The sequence below is a fragment of the Emydura macquarii genome, unplaced genomic scaffold (genome assembly GCF_026122565.2).
Source record: "Emydura macquarii macquarii isolate MOO-44397 ecotype Brisbane River unplaced genomic scaffold, CSIRO-AGI_Emac_v2 contig_2768, whole genome shotgun sequence".
Classification (NCBI taxonomy): domain Eukaryota; kingdom Metazoa; phylum Chordata; order Testudines; family Chelidae; genus Emydura; species Emydura macquarii.
The window spans coordinates 12,343,340-12,355,726 of record NW_027132905.1 but is presented as its reverse complement, the minus strand read 5'-3'; positions in this window follow the sequence as shown (position 1 = coordinate 12,355,726).

Sequence of the window (12,387 nt, the reverse complement as noted above, 5' to 3'; positions counted from 1 at the left end):
GATGAAAGTTAGCCTGGGATACCTACAGGTGCTGGAACCACTCCCCTTCCCCGCCATGACCGCAGTGTAGACAAACCGTCAGTGCTTTGATCCCTTATGCAGGAAGGATAAAATGAGGTTTTTTACTCTTGTGTTGGCTCCTTTAGATAACGAATCAAAGCATCACCTTCTTTAAACACACTGTAAGCCAGGCACTCTGAACTCTTTAAAGTGCAAGTCATCCTCCAGCAGGGGAGCTCAGGTTTTAACAGCCAAAGGGTTGCAGGGAGCTCAGGAAATCCCTGCTTCCAAGCTACAACACAAGGTAAAATCACTCAAGAGTGATCCGAGCTCCTGGGAAAAGGGTTGCTAGGATGATTTTTTGCCACTCCTGCTTCAAGTCATGACTCAGAATCTTTGAGAACAGCCTCAAACACAGTATTTTAGCACTTAAAGTAGCAGGCAGTGCGGTCCAGGAGGTAGGGCTCTGGACTGGAACGTCAAGCGAGGTTTATTCCCAGCTCTGCCACTGGCTCATTCTACAACCTTCGACAACTCATCTCTCTGCTCCTCAGTTTCCCTACCTGTGCAATGGGGAGAGCAGTTCTTGCCTCCTTTGGAGATCTGCAGATAAAAAGCCTCAAGAGCAAACATGACTATCATTAGAGGGAAGCTGGAACAAACAAAGAGCTTGGAAGAACAGCTCAGAGCCTGAGAAAAGATCAGTTGCAGGAAAAGGGGAAATTGGGGAGAATTGTATTTTTCCTGAACCATCCCTCCTCTCTAGGAAGCATATGCTTTAAGTAAGAAGACGAAAGACACGTGTGGGGAGGAGAGCAAGGAAGAGTTTGCCTATGAAGAGCAGATCAGACAGAAAAGTGGCTCTAAACCTCTTTTATTTGACCTTCTAACTTTCATAAGCTGTTTGCAGCAAAACAACATTTTACTTTAAAACCTTCCCCCTCAGCAGGCTTGGGGGCCACGTAGCCCACCCTGAGTGCTAGCACTTGAAACAAATTCAAAGTGGTTTTGGAAGTCACTCCTGTCCTGCCTGAGGGGGCAGGGGCAGGAAGGGAGCTATTAACTGTGGGAAGGAGGAGGAGAAGAAGCAGCAGGGATATTGCTTCCTTTGGAATGAGAGCATTTGGAGGCCAGGCAGGAACATGAGCAGGATGCTGCTGTCATAAAACAAGCTGACAAGTGTGTGTCAGTCTCGCAGGGGATGGAAGTGATGTAGCATGGGTTGTTCTCCCCGGCCCCTACTGATCAGCTTGAGGCTATAGCGAGCCAGAGGAGGAAATAGCCTTCTTTCAAGTTATTCTTTATTTATTTTTACCTTGGGACTGGAAACCGCCTGATTCTGCATATGGCAAAGGGGAGTGAATACTTTCCGCAGCTTTTGTGAGAGCTTCCTGAGAGCATGTAGGGGAGGATTCAGATTATACTGGGACTAGATCTATCAGAAACTTTTCCACTTCCACCCTTCCTTTGCCACCACCCAGTTGCTAAGCGGGAGTCAAAGGCCTCCCAGCTGTTGCCTGATTCTAACTGTCCCTCTAGTCAGGTTATGACATGGCCTAAGGGGCTGCAGAAGGCAGCAGGGACTGAGGGTGCATCTCCACCGCCCCAGTTCTTGCACTAAGTGAGTGGCCAGCCGGCAGTGTGCAGCAGGCCACTTGCCAGCCTATTCTCTGCCCTGTGTCCATGGAGCCAGGCTCCCAAGGATCCTGCCTTAGCCTTCTCTTGACTGCAAGGGTCTGAGCCAGTCAGGAGTAGAAAGGGATATCTGACTTCAAGGGACAAGTTTCTAACCTTGACTCCTACATCGTGCCTGCTAGTCAAGCAATGAGAGCAGTATCCCTGCAGAGTGCACCAAGTCCTCCTCCCACACGCACACAACTCCGTGGCCCATGAGTTGCTTTTGCAAGCGAAATTGAGCAGATAGTGTTTGAAAACGTAGCCCCTTCCTGTACATAGTTTGTAATACAACCTGACTCCTCTGGGGCAGCTTGAATGACATGTCAGTAACACTGGAGGTGCCCTCCATCAGGGGATTGGATCCTGCTCTTCAGAGGGAAGCACTACACGAGCTAAGGTGCCTTCTCCGTAATCTCTGCAAGAAGCACACAGTGTATCTGAGCATTCAGGAATTTGGTGGTGCCATACATTTACTGCCCGGCAGTGTGGGCTGTGTGGAGGGGAATGCAGGCAGAGCCCATAAGGGTGGCATTATCTAAGGCTCCTCATCATGCTATAGCTGCATAGTCATTTTACCACCCCTTCGTTCCCTTCTCCCCAGGGACAGTCAGCTCCTCTTAACTCAGCTGAGCACAAAGACTGTGACTATTGCTACCCCAGCAGAGGATGCATGAAGTGAACAGAGTGGCCTCTCAATTGTTGTGTTCCCCCTCGCTCCCCGTTTTGCGCTCTTGCACAAAAGTGCAGGGCATAAAATGAGCCCTACAGCTCAAATTGAGAGCTCCCCCTCTGACACAAACTCTGTGAGTCCGTGCATTATTCAACCACACAGAGCTCCTAAAACACACAGGGAATCAGTATTCTTCATTCATTACATGCAACATCTACTAACACTAATGCCATGTACGTGTGAACATTAGGAGGAGAATGGACCCCTTCTAGGGCTAAGCAACTTGCCTTTCTAGATGCCACAGAAGAGCAGCTCAGTCACTTTTCCACGGAGAGGCAGAACAAGTGAAACTCAGCCTCACATGACTTCATTTGCTTTAGTGGAGTTACACTAGGGATGAATTTGGCCCAGTCAGCAGTTACCAGGGAGAATTTCATCATCGGGCTGAATAACAAACAACCCAAATGGAACCGACTACTTCCCTGGTATGGCTCTCTAGCCTGGCAGTGAAGAAGACACAGCTGTAGCAGGGTCTGCTGGCTTTGCACAGGTCCTTATTTCTGTTTTGTATTCAGTTTTCAAGCAAGCAGTGGCAACACCAAGATTAGGGAATGCTTTTTACATTACGTGTAACTTAACGCTGGCTGACCAAGCTAACTACTTGGAATTTTGCTCAGGCTGGGGTGTGGCTTGTCAGACACCTGTTTTCTGCTTGCTGGACACACAGTCCACTCCCCCCTCCGAAGCAGGTCACTATTACATACAGTACAAGTGGAATTTTTTTTTCTCTTTGCAAAAGATCAGGTTCAATGTTAATAAGTAATCAGAAAATCCAGAAGGGGGCAGTGCTGAGGCAAAGCTGCAGTCTGGGAGAATCAGTTTATTTTGGGGATTGTGTTTACCTTCTCAATAAGTAAGACGCCTCTGGATTTAGCCCAGAAGAGGGTGCTACCTACCTCCAAGATGCGACAGCAGGACCAAGTTTATACTGCAAGGTTTGGCACCTGCACTGAGGCTGCTGGTGCATAAACTGAGAGTTTCCTCCTCGACACCCTTTTTATTTGTTTCTTTTGAGTTTCAAAAGGAAACACTCCCCACCCCCATACAAACAGCAAATCCACTAGGCAAATCTGATCAGCGAGGAAGCCAAACAGCCAGAAACACACTCCAATCAGATCTGGATAGCAAGAAGCAGGCAAACTGGCCTGAAAAGGGAAACCACATATCCATTCACTCGGCTTTGCTGTAGCACCAAAATAAAAGGACGTGTCTGCATCCGGACTGTAAATGGAATAAGAAAGGGAGCTTGAAGGAAAACGGGAAATAGAGAATAAAGTATGAAAAGATATTTTAACCATAAAGCCTACACTGGGAGAGATCAATCAGGTCTGTGGAGGAAGGGGCAATGGGGGAAGGCAAGTATCACTTTGCACCGAAAGGGAGACAATAAGGAATATTTCAATGGAAAGGAAATAGGATTAGTCAATACAATGGTGCAGTTGTAAGCATTCTGTAGAGGAATTTGGAGTTTTGCTGAACTTCACATTTATCCACCCTTCCCCGCTGGCTGATCACAACCCCACAACTTGAGGTATACTTCATTTAATATGTTGCTTCTATTACCAACCCTTCAGGGTTCTTTAATGACATGCACATACATTTTGCAGGTACCCACCTGAGGCATAGCAAAACCCTCCCGCCCCATTGCCCCCCCATTCTAGCGATGTGTTGGGAACACTGGCCTTTTATTATGATTCTCTGCTGCTTGACACCATGAATCTATGGCTGCTGCTCTCTTCACTCACTAACTTAATGCCATCAACAGCATGACAAAAGCCCACGTTGGAGGCAGCAGGCAAGCCCACCCTTAAGTAAAAAGATCCATCAAGAGTGACTGGCAGATGTCTGCTAGGGAGAGTGAAGAATAGAAAGACAAAAGGCATGTGCCTGGAAAGGGCGGTGCTCGGGGGTGGGGGGTGATGTTAAACATCTGGTAAGAATGGAGGCGAAATCTGAACATGGGAAATATTCTTCCCACAGATCGTGAAGGCCTTTTTATCCCCTTCTCTTTTAGCTCTAGAAAGCTGCCTACATCCAAGAGAGAGAATTCAGACAGGGTCCATAAAAACCACAAAACAACTGAGGCAAAGGAGTCCAAAATAAGTCTGTTGTTTAGTTCTGAGAGCTGATGGAAATCTAAGCAAAAGGAAAGTTTGGGTTTCTGTTGTTTTTCTGTGGTCGGCATTTCGGAAACCCTGCTCACACACACACACACAGGGAGAGACCATAGGGATCACAGTTGGTGGGACTGAGCAGGGGAACAGTAGGTCAATTCTTACAGCGCAGTAGTTTGTGGTTGCTAAACCAGGTCACCAAGACATCTGGCTGCTGGGCATTTCCTGCAAGGATCACAATATGTTCTGTTGCTGAAAATGAATGCAAATCACTTTATGAGAGGCTATAATTCTTAGAGCAAGGGACCCCTTACAGGTTCTGCTGCTAACCTGCTGGGTGGCCTTCGGGCAAGTCACTTAGGGCCCAATCAACAGGAGTTAAGTGCCTTAATTCCTTCGAGGATCTGGGCCGTAGGTACTGCTTTGTAATGGTGCTCAGCCTCCACAGCTCTCACTGACTTTAATGGGAGCCAGGGGTGTGAGGCATCTGGCTCCAAGAAACTGACGGCTTTATTTTCAGTTTCCTCACCCACCCACTGGAGACAACACAGTTTAACAACCTCATGAGCGTGTTTAGAGGTTGAGTTTCATTTTTAAAAGCACTTTGGGCTCCTTGGACAAAAGGTGCTGAGCACGTTCGAACTATCATTAATTGTTCGTCATTATTATGGTGCGAAAAAGAGGGCTGGGGCTTCGGTGGGGGGTTGTTTGGGAGATATATGGGAGAGGCAATTTGTATTCATTTTTCAGGGGGCCATCCATCTTGAGCGGACTCTCAGAGCTATATCCTGAATGAATACATCCTTCTAGGAAACAACAAGTGTCTCTCCGAGAAGCATCCCTACCCTTGCCCCACGTCCATAACGCGTCACCTTTCTCTTGATACCAATAGGAGCATGGAGTGCTCAGCACCTCTGAAAACCAGGCCTGTTAGATCCACATCTACAAACCTGGAACCTGGTTCTGATTCAATCAGTGGGAGCATGGCGAGTTGTTGCTGGTCAGTATCTCTTAGGGGCAGACTCCTTCCAAGCCTGGCTTTCTAGGGGCCATTCCACTTCCATAGTCCCATCACTGCATTCCTTGTCAACCTCTTGTGAGCATTCAGTATGTAGCTTCCCTCTCACATGAAGGGCACTAATCAGGCTTTCCAGTTACCTTAAAAGGACCCCATAAAAGAGTTATGTGTGCCCAAGATAATTCTTCTGCTGGTAAAGAGTTCATAGTTCTCTTTCTTGATACTGCCCCTCAGAAGAACAGTTCTGTTCTAAAATGTTTAAATACTAAACGCAACCTGTCCAGTAGTCAAAAATCCAGCAGGTCAGGGATTTGGTCATGAAAGGAAGCATCTCAGAACAGTGGCTAAAGACAGGTTTACTACAGAGATTTTACTTCCCCACACAGCTCTATCAATGTACCTCGGCCTGATCAACAGCAGAGATTATCAGTTGTGCCAAACCCTGGGCAGTTTTGTGATCTGTGTACACTGGAATGAGTTTAAGAACAGCAAACACATTTTCACTTGTGCCAGGACCCAGGATTTGAAGCCAGAACTCCGGATACAAGAGGGCAGTGCACTAGACAACTTTATGGGCTGAATTCAGAGATGATGATGTGAGTTACATGTCAGCAGAAGGAGGGTGTGAGAGAGCCTAATTTACATGCTGAAGGTCAGGCTCAGGAGGGTGTCAGTGGCTGTAGTGGAACGTAGGCCATCCCCCTTTAACTTCTCTCTTATTGTAGCCTTTTCAGGCTTCTGGGCACATAAGTTAAGTTCCTTAGGCTTAGTACACACTTACCAGGAAATTCGGCTGCAGTCAAAGGGAGTTACGCAAGCTACACAGAGTAGCTTGCATAACTCCCGTCGACTTCCAAACTTCCCTTTAGCGCACCATCTCCACTGCGCTGCGCTGATGGGAAATGTGTTCCCATTGACGCAGCGCTACGCCTTTTGAGGAGGTGGTTTAATTGAATCGACTTCCGGATCGATTGAACGGATCTTCACTGCCACTCAATCAATCCGGATAGATCGAGCTGATGGCGGCGAATTTGCCTGCGTCAGTGTGTACATACCCTGAGACAACCCCACCCCAGCTTTAGACACACGCACACCACAATAACACATTGTCTCTGACGTTTGCATGGGCAGTGATGCAGAGATGGGGCATTCCATATACAAACTCCCTCTGCATGGAGCTGACAAAAATAGAATATTAAACTAAATATCCCAAAGACTGGGAGGGTTTTGTTTGTTTGCTCACTCTAGAAGTTTGTCTAAACTGTACTATTTCTAAGCACATGTACAAATTTGTTCTGGCTAATGAGGATATCTTTGGCAATTTCACCAGCCACTTCATGCTCAGATGTTTTGGCTCTAAGTTCCAGTAGAGGAAGAAAGGAGGAGTTTCTGCTAATAGCCATTACATTCCTCCAAAGACACTCGGTGCTGAACATCAGGAAGCAAAGGCTTAAATGTCACTATAATCCCAGTGGAAAGAGATGGTCCCCTGAAATGGGTTTACCTGCTTAATACTCCATGGCACTGCTTCCCTTTCTTTGCTAACACTGTTTGTTGCAGGAAATTCTGCTTCCTACATTAGGCGAATTGTGTGCAACAATATATACAAATATATTTGTCACACTGCATTCCCAGACTTTACATCGTGGAATTTCCAGGATATGAATCTTCTGTCATTCACCTCCTCCTTCGCCATGTGTCCTGATTTGGGACTGTATGCATTTGTTACCCACGGAGCAAAATATCTTCCTTTTCCTCCCCATCTATCTTCCCTCCCCAGGGTCCCTCTGTCATCACCATAGAACAATGTAGTGAATCCTGTTTCCTGCAGTATCACTCAGATGGCTTCTTCTTACTGCTCTTCAAGGGCCTGATCCAAAGCCTGCTGATGTCAATGGCCTCCCATGGCCTTCAGTGGACTTTGAATCAGGATGTGAGTGATCAATTTGCATCAGGATAACAGGGAATCTGGATGAATGCTGAATAAGGTTAGGAAAAGCTGTGACTCTGCCTCCAAATAAGTGATTTACTTGCAGAAACCTACATTCCAGGAACAAGAAACTTGTTTCCTTTCTCTTTGGGGAGTGGAGAGGGCAGGCTGACAGAGGGAATCAAACATCCACAGATCAAAAAAAAAAAAAAATCAACCCAAAACAAAACAAAAAAACCTCCAAAACTTGACTCAGAAATAGAAATGGATGTTAGATTCACAGCAAATTAGAAAACACTGAACTAATACAGGAAAAGTAGCTCTGCTAAATCACTCCAAGCCAGAACACTGCCCTCAGCCAGGACTTTGGCTCCCAGTGGATGCTGTCAGGATTTTGCACTACTTTTCTTCCAGGTTTTGCTTAGGAAGCAGTACTCCCACCACAGCGTTTTATATTTCAGACGTATCCTTGGCCTCCTGGGAATCCCAGCAACAGGCTTCTCCTCCAAGCTGCCCTTCCTAAACCACTTGAATCTCATTTATCCTGCAGCTGATTTTCTTTTTCCCCGAGATGCTAACAATTTCTGTGGATCCATCTGGATGTTATTACAAAAATGTCTTGGGTCCACTGAGGCTGCTGGCAGCAGGCTCCTTCCTTGCTTCCTCTGTCCTGGATGTCTGAGGCTTAGAAGTTGACTTTCACAAGGAGTTTGGAATCTAAGCTTATAAAAAGAAACAGTCAATATTTTTCAGGTGTTGAGGCCTCACGGGTTATGTTCCAGTCCCAAGGACTTCCCATTCCAAGCTCCCATCTGCTGTGCTCTGTTGTGCTGGGCCAACGCTTTCTCGGGGCATGACTATACTACAGCTGGGAGCAATCCTCCCAGGCCAGGTAGACAGACTCACGCTAGCTCACTAAAACGAGCAGTGTGGATGTTGCAGCTCAGGCTGTCAAGCCCACCCAACCCCCTAAGCTTGAGAGCTTGAGCTCCAGCCCAACCCACAACATCTACACTTCTATTTTCAGGGCACTGGCTCAAGCCCTGCTAGCACAAGTCTGTCTCCCTGAGCTGGGAAGCTTGCTCCTCACTGCAATGTAGATATAACCAGAGGGCCCAGGAAAGGCTCTGTGAATGAATGTAAACTCCACTCTGGTAGCAAACAGGCCCTCTGCACTCATGTGAATGTTACCACTGCAGGAGAACTATTCATCATCCTGGGTGGGCAGCTGAACTACGGCACCACACCCCTTTGTTGTTGTTAATAAATAATAACAACACTTTGTCCTTCTTTGCCCTCCCCTTCCTCTGGGTTTTACCAATGTGAGGCTTATCCATTAATAAAATCCCCATGCAGTAGGAAGTATTTAATTTCATTTATTGCACTTCATTAAACGGTGCCCTTCCAGTGTATTATTCACCACTGTGTGCCTCAGTTTCCCCAGTTCTAAAAAGGGGATAAATGTCTTGCCCAATGTCACGTGGCGAAACGATGGCAAAGACAGAAATAGAACCCTGCTTTCCTGACTCTCAGCCCTGTGCTCCACACACAAGCCCATCTTTACTCTCCTAACGCAGCCTGAGACAAGGATGCTGAGCTCTTCATGGATGCTGCCTTCTGTCACAAGAGCCGTTCCACAGCCAACTAAGCAGACACGTACCTTCATCTGTACTTCTTATCCCCAGGACAAGACAAGGCTGCTAACTGCAGCACACAGGATGAGAGCTTCAGTAGACTGAGGTGAAATCTGTCTCCCACAGCAGCGGTCGTGTATTGGATCAGCACCACAGGGTTGTGCTTTATAACAGAATACATCCCAAAGCTTCCGCCTGCAGCTTCCAATCTCTGCTGTTGCCTGTCTACCAAAGTCTGGCCATTGTCTGCTCTAGACCACTCAGGAACTGATCCAGCAAAATCCTTAATCACATGCTTAACTTTAAGCCTGCAAGGAAACATCTTCAAGTGAATTGGACTACTCACACGCTTAAAAGCACTGATGAATCAAGTTCTCTTGATTTCACAGTCTCCATTCCTTCCTTTTCTCTCTCAAAGGATGGAAAGTGGCTCTGACCACAGGATGATCTCAATCTTTTAGCACATACAAGGTTCTAAGAGAGAGAATAAGGGTATGTCTACACTAGAAATGCTACTTATTACAGTGACCGAAGAGGTTCTTCCATCACTGGGGTCGATGCACCTCTCTGAGAGGTAGTAGGTAAGTCAACAGAAGAATCTACACTGTGGGTTATGTTGGCATAGCTACGTCATTCAAGGGCATGGATTTTTCCACCCCCTGACTGACAAAGCTATGTCAACCTAAATGTAAAGTGTATTCCAGGCCTAAGGACTTAACCTAATGGGCTAAGCTAAACAGGAACAAGGCACTCTTGTTCCAGAATAAGCGTGTCCACTCATGGAGTTGTTCAGGAAGAGCTACTGCACTTTAAATTCACACCCTACCTTAATCTACATCAACAAGCGTAGACAAGCCCTCAGTGATTAAAGGAGTTTGGTGACTTCTGGGCCACAAGAAGCCCCTAATAAGTGCAAAGGAATTTAAGTCTCTTAAATTCTCCTAGGAAAAATGCTAAAAAGCAAAAGAAAATATTGCAGGGGGAAATAACAATGTCTTGTCACATAATAATCACTCATTCTGCAGAAAACTATTGCATTTAGTTAGGATAAAGCTCATCATAGCGAGTCAAAATAACACCCCAGCATGTATATTTAATCCTTTGCATTCTGGCTGCCAACCTCATAATTTCTTATAATGATAAATACATGATGAGAAAGCAACCTTTAGAAGGTTAAAATCTCCAGCCTCCAACTGATGGACCACAGACAGTCCAGGCTTTAGGCTTCTAGGGCTATATCTCCACTACTACTTATGTAGGTATAATCTATGTCACTCAGGGGTGTGAAAAAAAACCTGACATAGCTGCCGCTGCTCGTTGGAGCTGGTTTAATGATGTTGATGGGAAAGCTCTCTCCATCGGTATACAGCAGCTATACTAGAGAGCTTACGGAGATGCAGGTGCATTGGTACAGCTGTACCGCTGTAAGCTCTAGTGTAAACATAGCCTCAGTCCATTGAATGTGTCCATCTGAGTCAGTATCTATATGAAAAGATTCCCAGTGCTGAGCCCATACAAAATGGAGGGCTATCCCACTCTTTCTCATCCTTCTTGTACCGACCTTGAAATGCCAGAGGAAATTAGACTTTTTATGATGATAAATGTGGGGACTTAGTATATTTGAAATAATAATAAACTTTCCCCACCAGTAGCTTCACTTCTCACTCCTTTTCTTCTGCACTCATTTAATTCAATCCTTTCCCCCTTTTCTTAACAAACAGTGATTTGCAATAGTCACGGTTTGCCTGTATGGAAATACGATTCCCCTGAGCCTTAACTGACAGCTTCTGTGAATTTGGGTATGTTTTTATTTATCCATTATAGCTACATCCTGAATTGAGGCTATAAAGCACATTTACCCTTTACAACTTAACTCAGTGCCAAATTAGTCTGAGTTTATGGTCTGTGTTTATGTTAGTGTTTGGTATTTGCTGCAGTTTTTTAGATGTCTTTGCCTATGGTAACTGTTGATTTTAATCAGGGAAATAAAAAAAGGTAATGAATAAGAGGGAGATAACTGTGTGGTGCAAACACACTAAAAAGATTGTGATAGCTTCTGGGACCCAGTTCTCATCTGAAGTGACCTGTATTACATTCAGGTGATATGGCCATTTGTAAGAATTGTGGTTATGCCACATTCCTCTTCATGAAACCTTTATGCAACTTTATAGATGTAAAGATGGATAGCTCTATATTTAGTTAGACACTCAATATGCAAATATATATCCGCTGTACTGTATCCACATGGGAAACCACCTTAAAGTCAGAAAGTTCTAAGTAAACATAGCGTTGGCTGTTTGCATTAAGTATTTGCATTGTGGATGCAAAAATATGCCACACCTCAAAATGCTTCCAGGGGTCACTGATCACTAAATTGCCAAAACAGTATTCCTGCAATCTGTACAAAGTCCAAGAGGTTAACAACTAACAGCTTTGTTTTATCTTCACTCTGTGGAGGTAGAGTCAGTTTTGTCAACACCATGTAAACAACCAGAGAAGCATTTCTCAAGAGAGATTAGGGGAGATAAACTAGAGAAAAATGCACCTGTTAGACAGATTACCATGTCCAGATCCATGTTCATTCACTTGGTGTTTGCTGCAAGCATTTGTGATTTAAAAGTAATCTTTTAAATAACTATTTTAATGTTTATCTTTGCAAAGTTATTTAAAAGGATTATTTTCAAATCACAAATGGGAAATGACTCCCTAGGAAAGAATACCACAGAAAAGGATCTGGGGGTTATAGTGGATCACAAATTAAATATGAGTCAACAGTGTAACTCTGTTGCAAAAAAAGCAAACACCATTCTGGGATGTATTAGGAGGAGTGTTGCAAGCAAGACATGAGAAGTAATTCTTCCACTCTACTCTGCACTGATTAGGCCTCAGCTGGAGTATTGTGTCCAGTTCTGAGTACCACATTTCAAGAAAAATGTGGACAAACTGGAGAAAGTCCAGAGAAGAGCAACAAAAATGATTAAAGGTCTAGAAAACATGACCTCTGAGGAAAGATTGAAAAAATTGGTTTGTTTTGTCTGGAGAAGAGAAGACTGAGGAGGGACATGATAAGAGTTTTCAAATACATAAAAGGTTGTTACAAGGAGGAAGGAGAAAAATTGTTCCCCTTTAACCTCTGAGGATAGGACAAGAAGCAATGGGCTTAAATTGCAGCAAGGTTAGATGTTAGGAAAAACTTCCTAACTGTCAGAGTAGTTAAGCACTGGAATAAATTGCCTAGGGAAGTTGTGGAATCTGCATCATTGGAGATTTTTAAGAACAGATTA